The following is a 27432-nucleotide window of genomic DNA, read 5'->3' as shown; positions in this document are numbered from 1 at the left end:
CAAACTAACTATGTTTATATTACTCCTAAACATTTTGCCAAACATCACACACACACACTCCTATCCTCCATGGTGGAGACCTGTGTCTAGTTGTACTCTGTTGCTGTTTTTTTTGTTTTTTACATTTCTGTCGAATAAACTGCAGTATTCAAGCAAACAATCAATCATAGGCCTGAAGCTCTTGCCTCCTATGACTTTCAGTGTGATTTTCACAGTTTATTTAATGCCCAAAAGTTCCCAACCTGGAGGTTAGACGCAACTACACACACACACACACACACACACACACACACACTTCCAGCTGTTATGTGGAAGAAATACCAGATGTATGTATATATAGCCAATCAAACCCATACTGCATCTGCACATTAGTCAGTAACAAGGAATAGCACACACACACACACACACACACACACACACACACACACACACACACACACACACACACACACACACACACACACACACACACACACACACACACACTTATTGCAAGTGGGCATGTTATATTTTGATGGCCCTTATGCTGTGTTATATTTTGGATATGTGTGCCACTGCTGAGAAGAAGTGGGGGTGGGGGATTGGAGCAAAGAAAGGCATGCATGCCTTTAGTTGTTTGCAGGTAAAGCAATCTAAATGCATGAATGATTATGGGGCTATCTCCTGTCCTTTCAAACTGTTATCTTCTGTGATTCTGTCCTTTGAAAGTGGAGAGGCTGAAGAGTGAGGAGGGGGGATGGGATGAAGTGGCTCACACTCTCTGTCAGAGGGGGAGGTCAGTTTTTGGTGTTTTGTGGGGGAAGGGGCACAAACATCCCCCCCCCCCCCCCCCCTTTTTGGTCTATGTGGAATGTAATTGAGGCTCTCACTTATGCGGACATAGTACATACATACACACACAACAAAAATAAGCATGCACACCACTGACACCAGGAGTGTGCAAAGCTTCCTGTTTAGCGTTGTTTCTGTCATGACGTTATATCTCAATATGTCATGTGTCAAGCTTCACTTAGAAGCTGGCAAATTATTCTTTATTGATTTGTGCTCAATCATGCCTGCATCAAGTGACCCATATGTAAGTTGTGTGCTGGATGATTATTTATCAATGTATTAGTAACATAACAATTATAACATGTCCATTGCCAATACACAGACATTCATTTAGGCATGTTCTATGAATATTAGTATTAAAACTATAGCCACTGCCAAAGGTAATGAACTTCACTGGATTTCTCAACTCTTCCATTCAAGACAAAGCTTCCTAGAGGTTCTGAGCAAAACTTTTTTCTTTTCTTAAATGTCCACCTCTGTCATTTGTTCCATTCCCCTTTTCGTTTTTCCACCTCAAACGTTTTTGGTACTGATTGTGGATAGAATTATGTCCAGACAGGAAAGAGCAAGTAAGGAGCTAATTACCTAGTATTTTACACCGCCTCCTCTTCTCTCAAACCCAGTAACTCCCCCATCCCCCCTCTCCTCCTCATGCCCTCCCCCGCCTCACTCCTTCCCCAGCAGTTGAAATTCTACACTAGTGTGCCTACGAGATCACCATGGAGACAGTTTCTTCCATCGTCCATGGCTCCCCACAATCTCCTGTTGGTTTGCCAGGGCACGCACACCTCCCGTAACTTCACTGACAAACTATAGCCTACTGTCAATTGGATCAAAAATCTGAATTAGCCTACTTACTAATGTGTTATAGCCTACTGTGCATAAAGTGTAGTGCACACAATGTAATACTTACATGTTGCATTCATGTTTCATAGCTGACATATAACCGCCGCCTACTTGATGGGATGTTTGTTTGAGTTTGTTTTATGAATTGTATTAAAAATACAATTGTATCGTCATTTGCATAGCTTCTATACTATAAAAAGACCCATGCGTTTTTTATTTCTGTCCCCTAATAATATCCTTGGACGCTGCTCTGCTCATAATATCACATAATGGGTATTCGTGTACGTGTAGTTCATTTTCTGAACGAGCCATTCGGTTTCGTTAAGGATCTAGGTTGAATACAACTCCATTACCCAGAAGGCCAATCGCTCCACTACAAGCTGGCTTCTTGCGACTTGCGCTTTGGGAGTGTTTCCCATTTAAACAAACACGGTCCTGCTGAAGATGGCGGAGAGTTTATAGAGGTGATAAAAGAAACTGGTCTACTCAATGAAAACATCGAAGCCGGTGAGTTTTCAGCTATTTAGTACAATTTTGTTGAACCCCCGATTTATTTGAACACTGTTGTGTGTATTTGTTATTCGTGTGCATTTTTCCAGCGATGCAGTTTGTGTCGCTCCGTTGCCGAACAGAGCTGTGTTTCTACCGCGATACAACGACTAGTGCCTATTTGTTGTGGAATGTTTGCGATTTGCTTTATTGCAAACAAGGATCACTTTGATATCGCCCTGTTTAATATGTCCTTCTTATACTGGCGTTGGTGGTTTTTAATATATCCAATATAGCTTATATCAGCTTTAAAGTTAATTTGATAGGATAGATAGGCTTTATGATCGGATGGGCTGCTATGGACGAGAATATCACATAGGTGAGCTCGTCACCACATTTACATTTAAACTTTAGAAAACCTTCGGTTTTCCTTTCTTCTCCCCGATTATGTTTCTATTGACTTTTCCCCTAGAGATTTGTTTCCCTTTTTTGCTTTTTGCACCAGCCAGTTGTAGTAGCCGTGACCGACGCGCGCACGAAATTGTCGATGTGTTCACTGGCAACATACGGTCCGCGAGCTACAATGTAGCAGTTGTTATTTGTCAAGTTTCCTGTGCAGAACGTTGTTTATGACTGACTGATGGCAACTCAACTTGAACTGTCTGGGAGGGTTTGTTATTGGCTAAATTTGTAAATGTGCCACACTGATCAGGCGGACAGTACATCGTTTATTGCTTGGATGTAGCAGTTATGTGTTCATCTGTGATCGATGTGTACTGTGTGTGTGTGTGTGTGTGTGTGACTGTGTGTGTGTGTGTGTGTGTGTGTGTGTGTGTGTGTGTGTGTGTGTGTTTTTTCACATGGATGGAATACATGCAGGAGCTTTCAGGTTGGATTCCAACTCGTTCACTATGTGCGTGCAACGTGCATGCTGAACAGTCACTTTTCTGAAACAGCGAGAGAACATTCTTTGAGAGCTTGCTCATGTATAGACAGACAGCGAAGAGGCAGGTTAGTCATTTAAATGAAACGATTGAGGTCTAGGTGTGCTGCCTGCCTGTCGCTCTCTGTGCCCGGAGGCATCCATGCCAATACTTGCAGGCATCTACAGTGGTGCTACTTTATTCTTGGCATTTCTTGCCTATGACCAGCTAAAGCAGTCTAAAACGATTTAACTATTTTTCTAGGCCTCTGTTTGTTTATTCTAGGCATTATTTTGTGTCAGTCAGCTGTCTTCTCTCTGATATATTTGGATGCGTTTATAATATATATATTTTTTTCTTCAATGGATGTCTGTGCCATTTCAATAACATAGACTCGTGTGACTGTCATGAATTTGGGGAATGGGTGCAGCTTACTGAGGAACATCAATCCCAAGGCGGGTTAAATTTGTCTTTATTTTGTGTCTGATGGAATGTCATTACTCAAGGTTGTGCATGTGGTATTTTTGTAGGTGGCAGAATTGACCACTGTGGGAACCCGTCCAATGAACTGCTTCTACTCATATTCTTGGCAAATGGAGCCCCCCTCTCTGTCCCTTTATCTCCCCTTTTCATTCTCCCCTTCACACAGGGTGTCAGGCTGTGTTAACAATGAATCAATCTTTGAGGGGATTCTTTGACTGCAGATGGGGTGAAGAAGTGACTTGGATGCATGGCTTTTGGTCTTTGTCTGCCAGCCCCAATGCTCTCAATAATTCATTAACTTATCACTTTTTTTCTCATGGGATTGAAGAGAAGACTCTGGTGGCAGTTACTGGGGGTCAGAGAAGACAACCCGTTACCTGATTGATAATTATTGGTTATTGATCTTGTGATATTATTGATAATGTCGGCTGTACATTAGTTTGAATGTAAAATAGAACCTTAAATACAATGTTTGTATGAGAAGATTGGTCTAGCATTTCAAAAATCTGCTTAACATATATTCTTAACTACATAGTGAAATCCTGAGTGTTAATTCTGTGTACAAATGCAACCAAATGGACCCATAGGAGTCACCAATCCTTGTGTGGCAGAGAGGCCACTTTTTGATAACTGTCTACACTCTGTCTTTGTCGAGCTGCATTTTTTGCCCCATTGATGTCTGAATAGATGGCATTCTTTCAGTGTGTCGTCAGGGTCTGTGTGCGTGTTGTCGAGAGAGAGAGGGAGAGGGAGTGAGAGAGGGAGATAATAAGTTTCGTTTGGAGTTAGCTGCCAATGATCACGAGGTATGTGTGTGTTTAATGTAACATTAATTGGTGGGCAGAGAGAGAGGATCGTTGGCTATGTGAGGAGTCCTGAAGACACAGTGTGCTGAAAGGAAAGCCTGATTGTTTCCCTAATTGAAATATGATCTCTCTCTGTCGTACCTTTCTGTCAGGCTGCAGGACAAGAGGTGGGGGTTGCTTGAATAGGACTCCAAAACTAGATTGACAGCTTCAAACCACTGCGTTTTTTTTTATTCCATTTTTTTATATTGCAAACATTTCATACATTCATTTGTTTTTGAGCAGAACAGAGACTGCACATGACATGCTAGTGTCCATGGTACTACTCAACAGGTAGGTTTAGTTTAGTTGCCCACTCCTAAAATGCTAAATATAGAAGCCTTTGCTCAACAAGATAGTTGTTGCAACTGTTGAAATACTTTCACTGCGATGTTGCCTGAATAAGTGAGGGGGGATAAAATGAGAGAGCCTGGATCTAGATTGTTATTCACTATTTAGAGAAACCCAGCCAGCTGCATCGCTGTGGTCCAAGTCAGCCTGTGCAGTTTGGAGTCTGGCTGTATTTGAAGTCACATCTCATTCATTCTCTCGTTCCCCTCTTCTTCAACTCTGAGGTAATACCCAAATGCTAGGCTAGTTGAGCCATATGTGAGCCATGCACACGTCTGAAAGCCAAACGGGCAGCCTGAAGCAATCATTGCACCCAATTCCAGTTTATAACCAGCAAGCCTTTGGAAAAGTTCACTCTCTGCAGTCACTGCTGATTGGATGAAGCAAGGGTTTATTAGGGAAGGGGGGTGCCAAGGGCTTTGTCCCCCCCCCCCCCTCTCTGCCCTTCCTCTTTAACTTCAACTCCCCCTTTAACTTTCTCTCCCTCAGCTGAAGAATGCTCGTAAAATGGGTTCACCTGAACAAGCCAACTGCAGGGTAGCTCCCTGTCCCGGTTTTGCTACCATTGTAAAATGTTAGCAAGATGGTGTTTGTGTTTTGTTTAGGGCCCCTTTTTATAAAGTTTAGGGAGGGCAGAAAGGGAGGGTGAAGAGAAAAAAGTTTGGTTAGTGAGATAAATGTTGCCAGATGCGCTCTCTCTCTCTGTCTCTCCGTCTCTCTGTCTCTCTCTGTCTCTCTCTCTCTCTCGTCTGAAAAGAGGAAAACCTGTGAGCATGTCTTTTCTGGATGAACTCCTCAACTACTACATTGGCCACCTTGCTTTCATTTTGCCCTCCTTTCCTGCCTGCGTTTTGCCCACCCTCTTCCTGCCCTGCGTTTGCCCTGCCTCCGCCCCTTCAGTGTGGCGCAAAGTCGAGTCTTGAGTGACACAGAATTCCAGGTTTCGAAGCGAGAGGCCCCTCGCTATTCTGGGTCCAGGAGACAAGTGGGCTCCAGATTTACTACAGTGCGCCGTCAACACTGGCTAGGAACGTTTCAGCTAATTTATGCTGAACATAAAATCCAAACAATTTTATATTTCTTAATTGAGAACCACCCCTAAACTGAATGAAGTGGAAAATGTTCCCTCCTGACATTTAACTTCTGTTGACTGTGCACGGCGACGTCACTCCTGTTCATGTGGTCTGTTGTTAAGGCAACGCTCCTAGCAAAGAGGCGCTCATCTGATCCCTGTCATTGTCCCTATTATTGAAGAGCCCGGCTGACACTTGGGGTAACAATGATGTTGTATCATTCCAAACTTGATGTTGACGATAGTTGAATTTAATTGCCAAAACATCACACTGCAAATGATGTTAGTCCTAGTCCTAGTATTGGGCACACAAAATGCTTTTATCAGTTTGGATTATTACTCACCAAGCACAATATACACATGCCCCCTCTTCAACGTGAAATGTTAATATATATATATATATCAGGCAGCTTTGTTCATGTTTCTTATGGTTTTATGGAAGCTAGATTTTAATTTAGTTATATTTGTTTATGCAAGTAACGGTCATTCCAGTCCAGAGTTCCTGTTAACACGAAACCGAAACGGGCATATTCCAACATATTCATGTTTTTACAGTAGTAGTCTCCACTTCTGTGTTCCTCATGCCATGTTTCACAGTACAGCAACAGTTGTATGACAACATTTTTGTATCCGTAAATTATACATTGTCCTAAAATTGTTGTTAAAACAGTTTCCGTAAGAACCTTGGGCATGTAGCATGAATTTGCAATGTTTAAAAAGGAAGTAAGTCTTCTGATGAAGCAGAAATTTAATTATCTTAAGATAGGCGTAATTCTTAAAATAAACGTATCGCTATACAATTGCATGTTACTGACAAATCCAGAATGCGGGATCCAGGGACTCAATTTAAAGTCGTTATTGGCAGCATATTCAGACTGGCAATTATTCATAATGGAAACATCACAACATATCTATGCCTGTCGGATGAAAACATATATATTGGGACACTTATCATCTGGAGCAAAGTTGTGGCTACTTTTTCCCTAAACTGTAAACATGTTCAAATGTCACTCACAATTATCTCGTCCTATGTTTTTGTACGAACATGTGGACTCAAGAAAGCATGTGAGGATGAGTTTCATCCTCCTCAGTGTAGCTTTCATGTTGTATTGTAGGCGTTGCCGCGTTGATATTGACACAAAGGCTGCAGCCACTAACTAAATTGATTATCATTTAACATTAACATTTCTTTAGTTCTCCTATAGTAACTGTACAGTTTTAGCAATGTTGTGATGATCCTAAATGAGCTGCATGACTAAGTGCGACCATGCTGCTAGTGTGAGTTAGAAGGCCATCTGGTGTGGCAGCATACTGTAACAAATATTTATATTGACCAATACTTTTGTCCCGATTCATCAATTCTCAAATTTGCTCATCAAGCCACCACTAATTGAGCAACTAGGCAGATATTCTAAAATGAATATGAATGCCTGAACGCCGGCCTCCCATCTTTTCTTTCTGTAGCTGTAAGCTGTTGGTGACCTGAACACGGTCAGCTCCTACCACAGCGCCTGCAGGCCTTCTCGTGGTGCTTTGTTGTGTGAGGGACTTGATTAGCCGTGCACGCTTAATCACCCAGCAGATGGAGCAGAGCACAGCGCCACAGAGACGTAAACAAACCCGCAGTAGGATTATTGCTCAGGACGTGTGCGCATGTGTCCAGTCAGACGGAGTGACTCTGATTTGATTCTGAAACGATCCCTGAGCGTTCGGCCGCCTGCCTAGCATAGTATGCCCTCCCTCCCCCTCTCCTCCCTTCTCTATCTCTCTCTCTCTCTGTCTTCCACCGTCGTTGGCTTTCGGTCTGTCTTGTCTTTCAACACTTGGTCTTTGTGACCCCTGTATCCAGCTTGTCCCCATAAGTCATTTAAACACGCTTTTAATAGTGTTAACCTGAATCTGGGTGGCATGTGGTGGGAAGGATACATGCATTGGCCCTGCACTCCTGCAGGGAGAATAGAGAGAACCCATCCACTTAAAGGACATTTTGAAGTGATATTTTTATGATTCCACAAGTTTGCTCATGGAATAAAAATGTAAATTGTTAGAAATTTTCATCTGTAAAAAAGCTTGTTTCTTTGTGCAAAAAAAGAAGTAAAAATCTTTGCCAATCCTTGATGTTTTGGGGATTCAAATGGCTTTGGTATGTTTAACTAGACTTGTTATGTTTCATTTCAATGCTTGATTATAGCGTGTAAGTATCTGCAGTCCTCTTTCATACGGCTCCCCATACCTCACTCCTGGAATCTCTTTTACCTAAGTTCTGTCAACAAGTGAAACTGGCCAGTTGGGGGGGAAGGAAAGAGTAGAAGGGGGGAAATGGAGAGGAGGGGAGGGCTCTAGTTGTGAAACTGGCGTCAGACCCTCCTTTTGAGTGGAATTCTTCGCAGGGTTCAGAGTTCAGGCCGCCGCAGCGTGGCGCTGCGATTGGCTGAGGAAAGGTGAAACAAAAACCACAGTAAACTTTTGACCCCAGCGCAGGAGCTTGGCAGGAACGCCCAGCCCCTGCTTTGGCTGGGTGGAACAGAGCCCGCTCTCTTCCTGTGTTTACTCCGCCAATCCAGCAGGGACGGAGAGAGGGAGGGGGATAGAGCAGGGAGGGAGGGAGGAAAGGGAGAGAGAGCGAGCAAGTGAGGAAAAATCATTGCAAAGAGTTGCGTTGCATTCTGAAAATGAATAGTGGCCTTTTCTTTTTTGTGACACAGCTGAAGCATGCAGACAAAGAAGGTTACTGTAGACTTTAGTTTGAACCTTGATATGAGGTCTATTTTATTTTTCAATATCTCAAAGTGTTTACAATGGCTGGCATCGTCGCGCCAAATTGACCGTGGTTAGATTAGATTGTCTTTCTCCACTGCCTCTGCAGATAGAAAATGTGTTTGTTATCACCCTGGACAGCATGGAGGCTGATCAAGCCTGGCGCTCTGACTTGCCAGATAAAAGGCTGTTTAGCCATTGATTAATTAACTAATTTCCATAATATTAGCCTTGTGAGATCACACACAGCCTCTCACAATGGGTTTGGTCACTGCCTCAGTGTTCTGTGGGAAATGCTCTTTATCGGGGTGGTCAAATCATATCTGTTCAGCTCCCACATAAACACACATAACAGTTCTAGAGGATGGCTGGAAGGGATGTGTGGCTTTATGCAGCTCTCTGTGTGTGTGTGTAGGTGAGTCTGTATGCGTGCCTGCGCGATTCCTGTCCTGCCCCTCTTGGCTCTTTGTCTGTATTAATGATGGATCGTGGTCGAAGATGCATGCAGGGCACACACACACACACACACACACACACACAGACTCACACACACACACGCACACACACACACACACACACACACACACACACACACACACACACACACACAGGAATCTGTCATCTCTTTGTCTGCACCTTCATTTATTTTCCCTGGTTTTTCTGCACGCTGCAGTTTGTGTGAGGAAAAATGGGGGGTGTGTGTGTGTGTGTGCACATTAGGTGCATTGCTATGAGGTGGGGGATGTTTTCTTGAGGAAAAGGCAATTCTCTGAGAGCATTTTCCCCTCTGCTTTGAACTACCTTCTCTCACTCACCACCTTCATCCATATAGGCTGTGTGTGTCTGTAGGGAGGGATACTGGTACAACAAAAGGGTGTTTTTATCGAGACTGTGTGTGTGTGTGTGAGAGAGGGAGAGTGTGTTCTTGAAGTACCTCTCAGTAAAATGTAACTACTTCAAAATAATTTCACATTAATTGGCCAAGCCAACATTTTAATTCATGTTCTATTCACCATATTTATTAGATTTAATTGAGGCATTTTATGCTCCATTTCAGATAGGAATGTGTAGAGAGACAGGAAATCGAGTGCTTCGAGAGGAGAGACATGCAAGAAAAGATGGGAGTCTGATTCAAACCCAGGTCAGTCCTTGTGCTTAAAGGAGCACATGCACTGGCTTAGCCACCAGGCACCCTTCTTGCCTTACTTCTACTACTTAAAAAAATCCTTTACAATGTAAAACTAAGTTATAAAATAAATCTGTCAAATGGTTTAAAGCTTTACGTTTCTGGATAGTCGGCATGACTGTATCTTACTATCCTGGCTCCTACTATAAAACATTTTTCTCCCCAGTGGGTTGACCAATCGATTTGAACTTGCACACACAGGCATTGACCATTGGCATATGCAGGGAGTGAGGATGTCGACTCAGCAGCTGTTGTGCACATTTACACTTTGGGTGTATATACAATAAGTTGGCTTTGTGTAGATTGATTGATTGAATACTTTATTAGCAGCACAGGAAAGTATAGTTTGATACAAGGTCTAAGAGAATTCTAAACCCAAGAAAGCCTATATGGCTTGTTTCCATTGGGGTCTAAACATTTAATGACCGGCAAATATCCTATACTATGCAAAAACATCTTACCGTATCAATGGTTAGAAGTCGAAAAGAAAATTATGAACAGTATACGGGGGGATTTTGCTGGGCCCAGTTGTGAATTGTAGCCACCTGTAAATGCTATTTCTTTTTTTAAAGAGCGTTTTTTTTTTACTAAATTTTTATCCCACGATTTTGTAACCCAGTTTTTCTTTTTCACCCAGTGCCAATTATCTAATGTAATCCTGGGCGCTTACACTTCTCTGCCAACCTGGGGGGGGCAGCGGACTGACCTCATGCCTCCTTCTATGCATGAGGAGTCCAAGCTGCTTCTTTTCACCTGACAGAGGGGAATTTCCCCGGCCGGACGTAGCGCGTGGAAGGGACACGTTATTCCGACCAGTTTAAAGAGCGGTTTTAAAGGAGAGTAGGGTCCTTTATGACTGTTGTTGGGGCGTTCCACCTTTTTGTGGCATAGAAGGAAAAATATATCCCTTGTTTGAGTCTGGGTTGAACGTGATTTGTGGAGCTCCCTCTGGTGTTGTGATTGTGGACGTCATTGATGTTTTTGAAGTAGTTAGACAGGTATATGTGTCTTTGTGGTGTAGTAGTGTATCGACCAGGCCCATTGCAAGTTATTGTTCTTCTTTATCCTCTACCCCAGTGGTCCCCAAACCTTTTTGGCCGTGCTCCCCCCTGTTACCTCCTGACCTAGCTGACTCACCCGTTCCCAACGCTCAGTCTCATTGTATTTGGCCAAATATGGCAAAAAAATGATAAATGTTTTAATATGATTATGGCAAATAATCACAAAATGAGAGACATGCAGCTGCTGTATGCACACTCCCACAGCTGCTCTATACATCTCCTTACAACAGTGTTTTACCATGACCCTTTTCATGTCATGCACCCCCTATAGGGCGTTTTTGCACGCCACAGTTTGGGAACCCCTGGTCTACCCTGAGCCATCCCACCCTAGGGAACCCCTGGTCTACCCTGAGCCATCCCACCCTAGGGAACCCCTGGTCTACCCTGAGCCCTCCCACCCTAGCAACATTGCAATGTTGATGGGTGTGTTTAAAAGTTTAAGAAATAGTGAAAATGGCACATCAACAAGCTCAAAACGCGTTGTACTGTTGTAGGTCGGCCACTTTTGTCTGGAACTTTTTGTCTCCACCAGTCCGAACGAAGGCATTGGGAGAGTATGTTTTACACTCCGTCGGTCCGTCCGTGTGTGTGTCCATCTGTGGACAGCTAATCTCTGCCACCGTTGGCCAAACTGTGCACACACACACTCCTTGGATGCCAGAGCTGAACCACTCTCCCAAATGTTTCACATGGCCTTGTTATAGCGCCACCAGGAGGCCAATTTCTGCAAAAGAATACATAAAATATTGAAATGTAGAGATGAAATGTTTCTGCCTGAAGGTGACGATATATTTATTTCCCCAATGATTTGCTGACACCAATAAGACAGTGAGGTTTACTCTCTAGCTCTCCACTTCGTCCAGAGGTCCCCTGCAAACTGACTGATATTTAGGAACCAAATGGACACTTAGAGGTCTGTAATTCTGAGGGTAAAACAAATGGAACCAAATGGACATGTAAGTGTCCATTTGGTTCAATTTACACTCTCAGATTGCAATGGAGACATAAACTGCAGATTTGTGTCCCAGAGAATAGAATATCATCAAATGGGGGTCTGTGGCCTAATGCATATCCCACTGTTCTTGGACTGCTCTTGAAATGAAAAAGGTTTAATAGAATGAAGAATCACTACCGCTATATATTTTCTCCCACTCTGCGTCACCATGGTTGGTTGTTAAAAGGTGTGCTTCATGCCAACACAAGCAGTCTCCCCATGGGAATGTAATAGTGACTGTAAACTGTAGCTTTTGTTCACTGAGGCTCAGGCATTTATTTCACATGTAAAGGCTGTATCTTGAGTCTCTTGACTGAGCTTCAGGGATGGTGGAAAGAGCAGAAATCTGTCTGTAATCTATGTATGTAAAATTGACCTGTTGAGCTCAGTCAGTTAGGCCTAATTTTGGTTTTAGGTTTGATTTGATTGCATATTCACATGGAGATACAAGAAGTATTTATGAGGCCACAACACATGTGTGTGTGTGTGTGTGTGTGTCTAGATATGCGTGTGTGTCTAGATATGCGTGTGTGCGTGCGTGTGCATGTCTAGATATGCGCGTGTGCGTGCATGTCTAGATGTGCGTGTGCATGTCTAGATATGCGTGTGTGCGTGTGCATGTCTAGATATGCGTGTGTGCATGCGTGTTCATGTCTATATATGCATGTGTGCGTGCGTGTGCATGTCTAGATGTGTACTGTGTGTGCATGTCTAGATATGCGTGTGTGTTTGTGTGCATGTCTAGATGTGTGTGTGTGTGTGTGTGTGTGTGTGTGTGTGTGTGTGTGTGTCTTGAGTTGGGGCCTGTCTGTCTGTCTTGAGTTGGGGCCTGTCTGTCTGTCTGTCTGTCTTGAGTTGGGGCCTGTCTGTCTGTGTGTCTTGAGTTGGGGCCTGTCTGTCTGTGTGTCTTGAGTTGGGGCCTGTCTGTCTGTCTGTCTTGAGTTGGGGCCTGTCTGTCTGTGTGTCTTGAGTTGGGGCCTGTCTGTCTGTGTGTCTGTCTTGAGTTGGGGCCTGTCTGTCTGTGTGTCTTGAGTTGGGGCCTGTCTGTCTGTGTGTCTTGAGTTGGGGCCTGTCTGTCTGTCTGTCTTGAGTTGGGGCCTGCCTGTCTGTCTGTCTTGAGTTGGGGCCTGTCTGTCTGTGTGTCTTGAGTTGGGGCCTGTCTGTCTGTGTGTCTTGAGTTGGGGCCTGTCTGTCTGTCTGTCTTGAGTTGGGGCCTGTCTGTCTGTGTGTCTTGAGTTGGGGCCTGGCTGGAATTTCAGAGCTGCCAGCACGCTTCAGAATGGATAATGGAGGCTTTCTTACACTTTTTACTGCTCAACTTTTTAGAAGTCTGCACATGTACACACATGCTTGGCATATGTCGTCCTCCCTCCCCACTAGACAAAACCTGCGTCCCATTGTGCGTCGACCATCTCCGTCTCACCCATTATTCCTCCCAGGCCCAGCTCTTCATGGTCCCGCTTGTTATCAGAATCATGTGGAGTAGGCCTACTAGGCACCAGTCTCTACAACAATGGCTGTCCGCTCCAACATTGGCTTTGATATAATGCAGGTTCTGTTTATATAAATGGTTCTCAAGTGAAGACAATGTCAAGACTGCCATCGCTGATGTTTAGTGGCTCATCACTAAATTGTCGCTACCTCGCGTTTCGGATAACTTATAAAAAGACAAAATTAGCCAAATTTAGTTTTAGGCGAGTTCACTTCCTGTTCATTTTGGGGTCTTCAAAATAAAAGTCACGGCTTAATCTGGCGGCAGAAGGGACTACAGATTGAATCAATGCTGGTGTGGTATATGGTTGGCAGTAAATGTTTGTGCTTGTGATACAGCTCTTTGAAGAAAAACAGGAAGTCATTCTGTCCTCTTGTTTCCTCTTTGCACTTGATATTCTAAACTCCTGTGTGTGTGTGTGTGTGTGTGTGTGTGTGTGTGTGTGTGTGTGTGTGTGTGTGATCATGTGATGGGCGGGCCACCCCTAATTGTCTATAGTGGTAGGGGAAAAAAAACATTAATTTCAGGGAACGAATGATTATGTTCAAATTTGTTCACGTTCAATGTTCAGTGGCGTTTCCGTCCCTGTGGAGTATTTTTTTATCTGTCGAGAATTATTTCCACAATTTTTTTTATTTTATACAAAGCAACCTAATTAAGTCAGTACACTGAATAGTAGTTGTAGCATAATAGTTGCACCTTCGATGTTAATTGACCAATACCTGTTCTTTGTCTAGGTCCTAGAGACTCTAGGATATTTATTTACTTTGATACTTAAATGTGGTATTTTTTCCAGGAACAACAGTAGCCTGTATACCTTTTATTACAATTACAATTGCAATGTCTATTGTATAGTGAACGAAAGCCTGAATGTAATGGTTTCAGGAAGTGAACGAGTTTTAGATTTATTTAATTAAAAGGCAAAACCTTGTGTTTTAACTATCTTTATACCCCTCTTGCTTTAGAACCTATACGTCTTGTATGTTGAGGTGTGCGTGTGTGTGTGTTTGTGCGTGTGTGTGATCTTTGTTTTGAGTGGGCCGGTGTTTGTTGCGGGTCGTCGTCTCAGGGAGCTCAGATTGCAGGCTTTATTTCAGGCTCAGCTGGAATGTCCTCACTATTCTGGTCCTGACTGAGTGACGATGTTGCCAGATTATGTGAGAGAAATAAGCAACCAAGTTTATTCCCGAAAACAAGCCCAAAAGAAGCCACTATAGGCCACATGAGCACTTTAAAAACCTATGCATCGGATATTTGAAAATATGATATAAATATTTTTTGCAAAACAAAACAAATACAAACAAACACGAATAATTGACAAGCAACTTTACAGAAAAACAAGCCCAAAGTCGCTTATATATTCGGACATGGCAACACTGCTGCAGCTCTGGGACAGCACACTGCCCTCCCTCTTCTCTCTCATTCCTCCTCCCTTTATTCCACTAGATCTGCATTAACTCCTCTTCACCTCTCCTTCCCCTCCCTGTACCTCTCCTTCCCCTCCCTGTACCTCTCCTTCCCCTCCCTGTACCTCTCCTTCCCCTCCCTGTACCTCTCCTTCCCCTCCCTGTACCTCTCCTTCCCCTCCCTGTACCTCTCCTTCCCCTCCCTGTACCTCTCCTTCCCCTCCCTGTACCTCTCCTTCCCCTCCCTGTACCTCTCCTTCCCCTCCCTGTACCTCTCCTTCCCCTCCCTGTACCTCTCCTTCCCCTCCCTGTACCTCTCCTTCCCCTCCCTGTACCTCTCCTCCCCTCCCTGTACCTCTCCTTCCCCTCCCTGTACCTCTCCTTCCCCTCCCTGTACCTCTCCTTCCCCTCCCTGTACCTCTCCTTCCCCTCCCCTCCCTGTACCTCTCCTTCCCCTCCCTGTACCTCTCCTTCCCCTCCCTGTACCTCTCCTTCCCCTCCCTGTACCTCTCCTTCCCCTCCCCTCCCTGTACCTCTCCTTCCCCTCCCTGTACCTCTCCTTCCCCTCCCTGTACCTCTCCTTCCCCTCCCTGTACCTCTCCTTCCCCTCCCTGTACCTCTCCTTCCCCTCCCTGTACCTCTCCTTCCCCTCCCTGTACCTCTCCTTCCCCTCCCTGTACCTCTCCTTCCCCTCCCTGTACCTCTCCTTCCCCTCCCTGTACCTCTCCTTCCCCTCCCTGTACCTCTCCTTCCCTTCCCTGTACCTCTCCTTCCCCTCCCTGTACCTCTCCTTCCCCTCCCTGTACCTCTCCTTCCCCTCCCTGTACCTCTCCTTCCCCTCCCTGTACCTCTCCTTCCCCTCCCTGTACCTCTCCTCCCCCTCCCTGTACCTCTCCTTCCCCTCCCTGTACCTCTCCTTCCCCTCCCTGTACCTCTCCTTCCCCTCCCTGTACCTCTCCTTCCCCTCCCTGTACCTCTCCTTCCCCTCCCTGTACCTCTCCTCCCCCTCCCTGTACCTCTCCTCCCCCTCCCTGTACCTCTCCTTCCCCTCCCTGTACCTCTCCTTCCCCTCCCTGTACCTCTCCTTCCCCTCCATGTACCTCTCCTTCCCCTCCCTGTACCTCTTCTTCCCCTCCCTGTACCTCTCCTTCCCCTCCCTGTACCTCTCCTTCCCCTCCCCTCCATGTACCTCTCCTTCCCCTCCCTGTACCTCTTCTTCCCCTCCCTGTACCTCTCCTTCCCCTCCCTGTACCTCTCCTTCCCCTCCCTGTACCTCTCCTTCCCCTCCCCTCCATGTACCTCTCCTTCCCCTCCCTGTACCTCTCCTTCCCCTCCCTGTACCTCTCCTTCCCCTCCCTGTACCTCTCCTTCCCCTCCCTGTACCTCTCCTCCCCCTCCCTGTACCTCTCCTTCCCCTCCCTGTACCTCTCCTTCCCCTCCCTGTACCTCTCCTTCCCCTCCCTGTACCTCTTCTTCCCCTCCCTGTACCTCTCCTTCCCCTCCCCTCCATGTACCTCTCCTTCCCCTCCCTGTACCTCTCCTTCCCCTCCCTGTACCTCTCCTTCCCCTCCCTGTACCTCTCCTTCCCCTCCCTGTACCTCTCCTTCCCCTCCCCTCCATGTACCTCTCCTTCCCCTCCCTGTACCTCTTCTTCCCCTCCCTGTACCTCTTCTTCCCCTCCCTGTACCTCTCCTTCCCCTCCCTGTACCTCTCCTCCCCCTCCCTGTACCTCTCCTTCCCCTCCCTGTACCTCTCCTTCCCCTCCCTGTACCTCTCCTTCCCCTCCTCTTCACCTCTCCTTCCCCTCCCTGTACCTCTCCTTCCCCTCCCTGTACCTCTCCTTCCCCTCCCTGTACCTCTCCTTCCCCTCCCTGTACCTCTCCTTCCCCTCCCTGTACCTCTTCTTCCCCTCCCTGTACCTCTCCTCTCCTTCCCCTCCCTGTACCTCTCCTCCCCTCCCTGTACCTCTCCTTCCCCTCCCTGTACCTCTCCTTCCCCTCCCTGTACCTCTCCTTCCCCTCCCTGTACCTCTCCTTCCCCTCCCTGTACCTCTTCTTCCCCTCCCTGTACCTCTCCTTCCCCTCCCTGTACCTCTCCTTCCCCTCCCTGTACCTCTCCTTCCCCTCCCTGTACCTCTCCTTCCCCTCCCTGTACCTCTCCTTCCCCTCCTATTCACCTCTCCTTCCCCTCCCTGTACCTCTCCTTCCCCTCCCTGTACCTCTCCTTCCCCTCCCTGTACCTCTCCTTCCCCTCCCTGTACCTCTCCTTCCCCTCCCTGTACCTCTTCTTCCCCTCCCTGTACCTCTCCTCTCCTTCCCCTCCCTGTACCTCTCCTCCCCTCCCTGTACCTCTCCTTCCCCTCCCTGTACCTCTCCTTCCCCTCCCTGTACCTCTCCTTCCCCTCCCTGTACCTCTCCTTCCCCTCCCTGTACCTCTCCTTCCCCTCCCTGTACCTCTCCTTCCCCTCCCTGTACCTCTTCCTCCCCTCCCTGTACCTCTCCTTCCCCTCCCTGTACCTCTTCCTCCCCTCCCTGTACCTCTCCTTCCCCTCCCTGTACCTCTCCTTCCCCTCCCTGTACCTCTCCTTCCCCTCCCTGTACCTCTCCTTCCCCTCCCTGTACCTCTCCTTCCCCTCCCTGTACCTCTCCTTCCCCTCCCTGTACCTCTCCTCCCCCTCCCTGTACCTCTCCTTCCCCTCCCTGTACCTCTCCTTCCCCTCCCTGTACCTCTCCTTCCCCTCCCTGTACCTCTCCTTCCCCTCCCTGTACCTCTCCTTCCCCTCCCTGTACCTCTCCTTCCCCTCCCTGTACCTCTCCTTCCCCTCCCTGTACCTATCATTCCCTCCCTGTACCTCTCCTTCCCCTCCCTGTACCTCTCCTCCCCTCCCTGTACCTCTCCTTCCCCTCCCTGTACCTCTCCTCCCCCTCCCTGTACCTCTCCTTCCCCTCCCTGTACCTCTCCTTCCCCTCCCTGTACCTCTCCTTCCCCTCCCTGTACCTCTCCTTCCCCTCCCTGTACCTCTCCTTCCCCTCCCTGTACCTCTCCTTCCCCTCCCTGTACCTCTCCTTCCCCTCCCTGTACCTCTCCTTCCCCTCCCTGTACCTCTCCTTCCCCTCCCTGTACCTCTCCTCCCCTCCCTGTACCTCTCCTTCCCCTCCCTGTACCTCTCCTTCCCCTCCCTGTACCTCTCCTTCCCCTCCCGGTACCTCTCCTTCCCTCCCTGTACCTCTCCTTCCCCTCCCTGTACCTCTCCTTCCCCTCCCTGTACCTCTCCTTCCCCTCCCTGTACCTCTCCTTCCCCTCCCGGTACCTCTCCTTCCCTCCCTGTACCTCTCCTTCCCCTCCCTGTACCTCTCCTTCCCCTCCCGGTACCTCTCCAGCTCTGCTCTGGATTCCACCTCATTCATTTCTTTAACCGCTTTCAACCTGGTGTCCCTTTTTATGGGCATGTAAAAAAAATCACACCTGTGTGAACTGAGTGTTGCAACTCCCCCCCCCCTCCTCTCTATCTCTATCTCTATCTCTCATTAGCAGGCAACAGTGCAGCACTAATACTATCTCTCTCTCTCTGTTTCTGGCACAACAGTGCCCCTACTGGTACGGTAGTCATACTGGTGCTCATGAACCACATAGGTGAACACACACATAGGTGAACGGACATTGCTGATCCTTGGAGTGGTTGCACCACTCAAAATTCACAATGTTCAGAAGCTCACAATGTATCCCGACTTTAAGAGATCGATCAGTTATGTTTTTGAATTAGGACTTAAGGTGTGTGTGTGACTGTGTGTGTGTGTGTGTGTGTGTGTGTGTGTGTTGCCTCACTTGACTTTTATTTGTCTGAAGGACAAATGTGTGGATTCTTCTGCCATTGATGGTATGAGGCACGCTGTGTCCGTTTAATTATTCAGCTGCAGCTTTAGCTCGGTAGCGAGGGCCTCTGGTGTGATCTGTGTGGAGGAAAATTGCTCTCGCGCACACGCACAACTGCCCAAGATCATGTAGCGCTGTATGAAGGCATAACACCATATGACTTTCTGTGTGTGTGTGTTAACTTCATGCATAATAAACTATAAATGTGCGAAATCTGTGTGTGTGTGTGAGGTGTAAAATAAGTCGGATCGGTGGTTGGGCATTTCTCCATATGTAGGCATATAGGGCAGTGGACAACCAAAACTAAAGAATATGTCCACAATTCCATGCTGTATTGATGTTGGTACCATTAGTAGAGATAACAGGCAAATGTTGATCAAAATAAGCATTTATATTTTACATTCTCTAATTGTGTAGACTTCTTGTAAATCAAGTAATGCAGATGTTTAACAATTAATAATTTAGCTCTTCTTGAGAGTGTAAAATGAAACTCTTAAGGGTCCATTTGGTTTCATTTTACACTAATTTTACCACCTGGATCCTCCTCAAGAACCACTGGTGGTCCCCGCCCGGACCACTGGTTGAAAACCACTGATATAGCGGACAGATCCATATATGGGCATTAACCCATTCTGACCTGAGATCAGATTCATACGAGGGTTTCCACTGGACACACACTGGTCTGATTAACCCATTCTGACCTGAGATCAGATTCTAAAAATGTCAGTTGTTCTTCGATTTAAAAAAAATAGCAGACCTACAAGCTCGTATCGCGCCACTCGGTGGCGCGATATGAGCTTGTAGATCTGCTATTTTTCAATAGCTAAAGCGTAACATGATGCCGACACCAAAATGGGTGCCCGGTCAGAATGGGTTAAAGGGACATAGACAGGCAGGTACAATGGGTACAACAGCTCTTGTATGACCGTGTTGGACATCGATCCCAACTTTCATCATTCCCAACTTAGTATTCTTGCTATACATCCAGAACCACCGATCCAACTGACTTCACACCAGCTAGGCACCGCAGCGGGACAGTTCTCGAGTAGAATTGATGTGCGTGCGTGAGTTTATATCTGTCTTTCTTTGTGTATATCGAGAAACTGCCCACACAGACCCTAAGAGACGTACAATGGATCCATACTTCCATACATATTATGTATGTAGGCGTATGTATACATATGTATATGTGTACAGGTCCACAACTGAAATAAGTCAAGCCTTTTATTGTTTTAATATTGATGATTATGAAAAGAAAATGAAAAAATCCTATCTATTTTTTTTTTTTTTTTAAACGAAATGTCGACCATCTGAAAAGTATATTAATGTATGCACTTGGTCTGGGCTACTTTTGAACAAATTATTTCATCAACGGGGCGTGGCATGGAGGTGATTAGCCTGTGGCACTGTTGAGGTGTTATGGAAGCCCAGGTTTGCTTTGATAACAGCCGTAAATTAATTTGTATTCACTGCTATTCAGTCTCATGTCTCACACCTTCCTCTTGACAATACAACCAAGATTCTCTGTGGGGTTCAGGTCAGGCCAGTTGACTGGACAGTTAAGCACAGTAATACCATGGTCAGTACACGGTAACAAGACAACTCACCCCAGTTTCTGTTTTCCTCCCAGAATGTTCCCCAGTGAGGGGTGGGAGAGGCTGGACAGCAGACTCTTTCTCTAACTATAAACTTTCATGACAACAGACAGCTGTCTGTACAAATATAATTTATGAAAAGCTACTACAGTGAAGTCTGTTCACAGAAGTTGTTGTAGGATATGTGGGGATTATCTGTCGAGGTACCATTTGAGTGTGCAAAACCTTACATATACTAAACAATACTAAATTGTTTATAGGGTCAATATAAGTAAAATAATATTCCACAGGAGTATCTTTTTTTTATATTTTTCCAAAAAGAATACAAAGCCAATAGCATATTACAAAGTTTTCCCCCTCACTGGTGAAAATTCCGGGAGGAAAAACGGGCACGCACCGGGGTGTGTTGTCCAGTATTCCAGTACACCAGTTACTAGTATAGTTTTGGCACTGTGGGCAGTTGTCAAATCGAGCTATAAAAGGGAAATTAGCATCTCCGTGAAGCTTGTCAACATACTGAAGCACACAGTGCTGTTAAATATCACAATAGATGGTTGTGTTGAGACTCTGGACATGACAAAACACAGTGATGATTTAGGCCTGCTGGTGTTGATCCACTGACTGACTCATGACTGAAAATGTAACAATGGTTTCAACACAGCCATCTTTTTAGAGTACATTGTGCTTCAGTATGTTGACAAGCTTCATGTAGATGCAAATTTTCCTTTCCAGCTGTCCAGTCAACTGGCCTGACCTGAAGCCCACAGAGAATCTTGGTTGTATTGTCAAGAGGAAGGTGTGAGACATAAAAGACTGAACAATACAAAATAAACCTGGGCTTCCATAACACCTCAACAGTGCCACAGGTTGATCACCCCATTGATGAAATAGTAGCTGAGACCAAGTAGTAACTGCATACATGAACCCATTCTGACCTGAGATCAGATTCATACGAGGTTTCAACTGGACACACACTGGTCTGATTAACCCATTCTGACCTGAGATCAGATTCTAAAAATGTCAGTCATTCTTCGATTTTTCAAAAATAGCAGACCTACAAGCTCGTATCGCGCCACTCGGTGGCGCGATATGAGCTTGTAGATCTGCTATTTTTCAATAGCTAAAGCATAACATGATGCCGACACCAAAATGGGTGCCCGGTCAGAATGGGTTAATATACTTTTCAAATGGTCGACATTTCTCGTAAAATATTCTAATTCACTGAGATAGGATTTTTAGATTTTCAGGAGCTGTACGCCATAATCATCAATATTAAAACAATAAAAGGCTTGAATTATTTCAGTTGTTGTGTAATGAATCTAAAATATATTAAAGTTTATTTATTTGTATTACATTATGGCAAATAATGAACTTTTTCAGATTATTCTAATTAGTTGGGATGGACCTGTATGTATATATATATATTTTTTTTTCCTTGATGTGTTTTGATGTGATTCTATCCTTTGTTATTTCTGATGTTGTTGGTGTTGTTTTTTATTGTTGTTTCTAACCTGTCTGTAAAGCACTTTGTAACTTTGTTTGGAAAGGTGCTATATAAATAAAATTCATTCATTCATACTCTGATATTGGGTACAACAGGTATTGCATAATCCGGTGGGGCATGCATTGATTGCATTCCCAACTTGCACCTCTCCTAACAACGCGTCACGTAGTGATAACGCATCTATATTCCAGATCTACAAGCCAACAACAACACAGCAGTGCAACATGCCTAATTTATGCTCTGTCGTATGATGGTGTCCCGCACTACCCGTTGGATGCCATGCATTGTTAGCTTGTAGATTGGCTATGTTCAGTGCATGACGCAGTCATTCTACCAAGTATAAATCAGACCGACAGTTGACTGACCTAAAACGTGGTGTGTGTGTCCTGACTCCTATATGACCCGGGGGGTAAAGTGCAGAATTTGGTCGGACCAACATTATCAAGAACACATTGGTGTTTGTATCTGTCTGTCATCAAGTCTGTGGAGGTCCCACAGAAGTGTTCGGCTTACCTGATTGGCCAACTTGACCGCTCACTTTCACACTGATTGGCTGAGCTTCTTTGCATCATGTTTGTTGTTTGTGCTGTGTCAACAGTGTAAGCGATAGCGTGCACCAGCTCCATTCGCCATGCTCATGTTCCATCAGCACAACATCAGCAATTCTTGACGGCATGAGCGATTGGTCATATGGTAGTGGATGCTGCACTGTGTACTCTAAGAACCTATTCTGGGGATATTCTGACAAGTACAACTGGTATTGCAAAAATGCATTCCCTCCCAGTCGTTCCGGAGTAGGCTAGTGCCCACGGTTACCGCATTGGATACTTGTATACTAACAACGGGTAGTACTCAATGGTGTGTAAACACACACTCACAGGAGGGTTTTTTTTAAGAATCGCTCCTCCCATGGTTTGTACTATTAGTTTTCCTAAAATTAAATAAAATTGCCTTGCTTATCCCATTCTGAACGGGCACCCATTTTGGTGTTGGCATCATGTTATGCTTTAGCTATTGAAAAATAGCAGATCTACAAGCTCGTATCGCGCCACCGAGTGGCGCGATACGAGCTTGTAGGTCTGCTATTTTTTGAAAAATCGAAGAACGACTGACATTTTTAGAATCTGATCTCAGGTCAGAATGGATTAATCAGACCAGTGTGTGTCCAGTGGAAACCTCATATGAATCTGATCTCAGGTCAGAATGGGTTAAAATATCACAATATATTGCAATATATTGAAATTCTGAATGCAAACCTGACCTGTATCATGATGCATATAATTTCACCAAATTCTTGCTAAATACACAGCCCTACTAGTAGTAGTTGAATAACTTAGTAGTACTAGTAAGTAAAATAAATAACCCAACTTTGGGGTCAGGACATGACAATGTTTGAATCAAATCACCTACACTTTCGTATTAGCAGATTAATAGAGGCATGAAGATGTAGTCAATAACTTGTTAAGACAATCAACTAAGCAGTACTGGAAATGCTCTACTCTACCAACAGCAACGGTACAAGGTGTGTGCAGGAAGCAGAAAGGCAGTGAGCAGGCAACATGAAGAGAATATGTAAATAGGAAGGGGAAGTGATGATGCAGTGGGACAGTTTGAAGGAGGACGCAAACAGGATGCTATCTGCAGTCGCTTCCTGTGCAATTCTAGAAATCACTTTATTCCCATTAATTACTAAGGTAACCACAAAATGGAAGAGGAAAATATTGTTTCTCACAGGAAGTGTAGCAGTGTCATCATCAAACATAGATTGTTTGTTGTATATATTATTCAACCAATCAAAGAGCCTCTTTGGATAATGTCGATATGTTACAATACTAGTCACCGGTACTGTTTTGAATTTCCGTCTAATGAAATGTTCAGTCAAACTAGTTGGATCTAAGAAATGTTAGGCACTACTAACAAGATGAATAATGGGAGGTCACAAGGCTTTAGGTTTTCAAAGTGGGGCAATTGGAAAGGAAAGGAAAGGGAATATATACTAAGTTTTTAAGTGGTCTCTATTTCATATGGGCATGTTACGTTTTGACGCCCACTCTCCACATGTGTGTACATGCATGCATACATGCATATGTGCATACACGCACAATGTGTATACCAGGGGTACCCACCCCTTTTTGAGTGGGGCAACCACTCCTACAACCAGCAATGTCCATGTAACCCACCCGCCTATGTGGCCATGAGGACGAGTATATGACTATAGGGTACCAGTAGGGGGCGCCAGAAACAGAGGGATAGTGCTGCAATGGTGCCTGCTAATGAGAGAGAGAGAGAGAGAGGGGAGCTGCACCACTCAGTTCACACGGGTGTGATTTTTACTTGAGAGCTACTTTCAAAATGACCGGCTCAACAAGAGCTACCCACCAATAATATATTATCCAGTTGTTGAAAATAGTTAACCCATTCTGACCTGAGATCAGATTCATACGAGGTTTTCCACTGGACACACACTGGTCTGATTAACCCATTCTGACCTGAAATCAGATTCTAGAAATGTCAGTCGCTCTTCGATTTTTAAAAAATAGCAGACCTACAAGCTCGTATCGCGCCACTCGGTGGCGCGATATGAGCTTGTAGATCTGCTATTTTTAAATAGCTAAAGCATAACATGATGCTGACACCAAAATGGGTGCCCGGGCAGAATGGGTTAAACAATGTACCTGAGGTGGCTTTGAAATGACGTTACATATGACAAACGCACTTGGAACGGGAAATACAGTGTGTGTGTGTGTGTGTGTGTGTGTGTGTGTGTGTGTGCGCGTGAGATTCTAAGAACTAAGAATTGCACAGTTAAGATTATGTAAATCTTTCTCTTTCAGGATATGCTTGCTTGACCATTAATTCCATACAGACTCTGGATGGAGCTGGATTATGCTTGGACTGGCAAAGGTGAGTCTTTTTTTATTTTTTTTACTTACATATGTGGGACACACACACACACACACGTGCACCAGACAGCTTCTTCATAGGTTAATGCCATTTAATTTTTTAGCAACCAGCGATATTTAATACTCTAGAATTGTCTAGCAGCTGTGCGTGGAACTGATGGTTTGAATAGCACATATTCACAATTATCTTTGGGCAAGTTTCACATTGTCAGAAGTGATAGATTCAGGTACATTTGCATAATGTCAGAGTCAGCCCTGTTGTGACTCATCTGTGGCAAGGTGGACGGCTTCTCAGAGTTTATCACTCTACGTCGCACGACGATTGGTTTTGTCTTATCTGGTCAACTAAAAACGTTAAAACACTAGTAGTGAGCACACAATTGTAATCCTTTTGTCCAGAGATGTCTCTTCATCATGCAGGACAAATAATGTTTCTGGCTTTGAAGTTTATTTGCCATAGCTTGGAGGCTTTCTCATTCCTCTCCATAGTGGTTCCCAAACTGTGTACAGAGGCAGTCCAGGTGTGTGTGGAATATTGTGACAACCACACATTATTATAGCAAATGTATTGCTATACAATAGTGCATTTTTCTTTTAATTTACTCCTCTGTGCATATTAATTTCCCTCTAGGCAAATTCTGTTCTATAATCCTAAAAAAAATATATTTTAACCACTTGGCATCCCTATTTTGGTCATGGCGTTTTATTTTAAATGTACCAAATTTGCCAAAATGGCACATCTTCAAGCTCTCAATGCGTGGTGAGCTACTGAGCCTGTAGTGTAGAGATCATAATGTTCGCTATGAATACAGATGTGCCACGAGATGTTGGCTTTTTCCCATTGGGCAGAAAAAGTTCGACCCTGGCCTGCTGCTACATTTCCAATTCCACCTTTTCAAAAAGGCCTCGGAGCCGAGCGGCTCCTCCAGCTCTGTTTGTGTGGTTCAGGATGTGGGCCTGACTGACTGAAGGCTGATGTCATCTTGCTCCATTGCTGCAGAGGTGAGCCGTAGGCCACAAACCAGGAAGGAAGGAAGGAAGGAAGAAAGGGAAGGGAAGGGAGAGTGGAGTGCGGTAGACTGGAGAGGGGGAGAGATTAAGTCAGAAAGGGGGCAGTCAGATTTATACTACTTATGCTCGTACGGTGGTGTCGCTCTCCGAAAATAGAAGTGAGGCGTTTGCGTTTGTGTGAGCTCGGCTATTCTCGGTGCAGGACACCGTCGTACGGCCTACGTATAAATCAGCCTTTAGAGAGAGAGAGGTGCTGAAAGGTAAACGGACAGGGAGCACGCAGCAGAGATTTATGGTGCACGGCGCGTGTCTGAGACTCGGTGCGACGGTGTTTCCCAAACAATGGGGCAGGACCCATTTTTGGGTCACAGACCCATTAGTATCTTTTTATGAGCCGTGAGTAAAATTGATTAGACTTTTCCTGAGCTTTTTCTTTTTCTCTTTAAAAAAAAAAAAGAAAAAGAATACCACAAATAAAAAATAAAAATGTTTAATAAATAATGAAAATAGTAGATCTAATATATTATAGGGCTGAAGTGGTTAATTCATAATATATTGTTTATATAAATTGTGGTCCGGCCGGGGCACCAAATTTATCTTTTTTTTAGTCTTGAGCTGACAATATTGTAGTAGTTACTGTATTTTCAGCTGGAGTAATAATTTCACTCTGACTGAGGGTCCATTTTACACTCGAGATGATTTTGCTGTGTAGTAGTGGTAGTAGTAGTATTAGTAGGCACGTTTCAACCTGCAGTCGGAGTTGCATAACGACTCATCTGTCCTGCTTTTTTCCATTCTACCGTGAACTCATTCTACAAATGTGTGTGCGCATGCCTTTAGATGCATACATATGTACAGTACATGTAGATAACGTGCATTGGATAAGTCCATTTGTACACCATCCACACCAGTCGTGTGTGTGTGACTGTATATAATGCATTTCTGGGTGGGAATTGGAAGGAGCAGTGACCTTAGAGGTTTTCCTCTGGCGTGAACCCTGAGGGGGTCAGTCACAGGGCAAGGCCAGAGCAGGAAAACAAGGGCAGGGTCCCCGGCCCAGCACTGCTACACCCAGAGAAAGAGAGAGAGAGAGAGAGATGGGGGGAGGGGTGGTTGGATAGCAGTCGCAACCTACTGGAAGAAAGAACGGATGTAGCTTACTATGGAGAATGCCAAGTACAGAAGAATGCGGAAAAGGCAGAACTCCTTCTAGCTGATGGAATACAGCCTGCCGTGACGCCCGAGTTGTTTCTATAGGCTCGAAAACCTCTAGCAGCGCCTTTTATTCTTGCTTGTAATGGTACAGGTTTACTAGTGAATATCTCCTTGCCCATGCCGTGCCTTTACATGCCTGAGCATGTATGTGCTCTGGGAACTCTGGTGTGTGTTTCTGCTGTTTTAGCGGCACCATTCAGCCAGCCGGTAGCAGCTCTAGTGGCCAGGCGGGCGGGCAGGCTGGCTGGCTGAACGCAGGATGACCCATCTCCCCCGAGGCTCCAAATCACTACATCATCATCAGTCGCTCCTCACAGTGGAACAGATGAGATTTCACTCCCATCAGGCGCTGCACACAGAAACCAAGGGCTTCTGCACTAACCAACTAGTCTTCCTTCACAAATCTGTCGGAATCTTCCCAGGATCAAATGCGTTATTAATACAAAGTAGCTTTGAGGTGTCTGTTGATCTTCCTTTAATCCGGTCGTTTTCCGGAATTTCTGCATGTCAGAGATATATTAATGGGTATTGTAATAATCATAATAATTATTATATGCCATTTGACTTCACATTATTGATATTGAGGTATTCAGGT

The 27432-nt window shown here is 45.1% G+C and overlaps 1 protein-coding gene across 5 annotated transcripts in view; it reads left to right on the top strand.

The window, feature by feature from the left end:
• The first annotated feature begins 2083 nt into the window (after positions 1-2083).
• Positions 2084-27432, top strand: part of ncoa3 (nuclear receptor coactivator 3) — a 50253-nt gene continuing 24904 nt past the window's right edge. For 3 of the 5 annotated variants that reach the window (XM_083770703.1, XM_083770702.1, XM_083770699.1), the window contains exons 1-2: positions 2084-2184; positions 24543-24612. The gene's annotated coding sequence lies outside the window, so the exon portion shown is untranslated. Of the gene's footprint in view, positions 2185-9711; positions 9739-24542; positions 24613-27432 lie in introns of those variants that run through there. The other 2 variants (XM_083770701.1, XM_083770700.1) reach the window with 2 other exon arrangements.

The sequence above is a fragment of the Protomyctophum parallelum genome (assembly GCF_964188405.1).
Source record: "Protomyctophum parallelum genome assembly, chromosome: 8".
In the NCBI taxonomy this organism is placed as follows: domain Eukaryota; kingdom Metazoa; phylum Chordata; class Actinopteri; order Myctophiformes; family Myctophidae; genus Protomyctophum; species Protomyctophum parallelum.
This window is presented reverse-complemented; position numbering and strand designations above follow the sequence as displayed.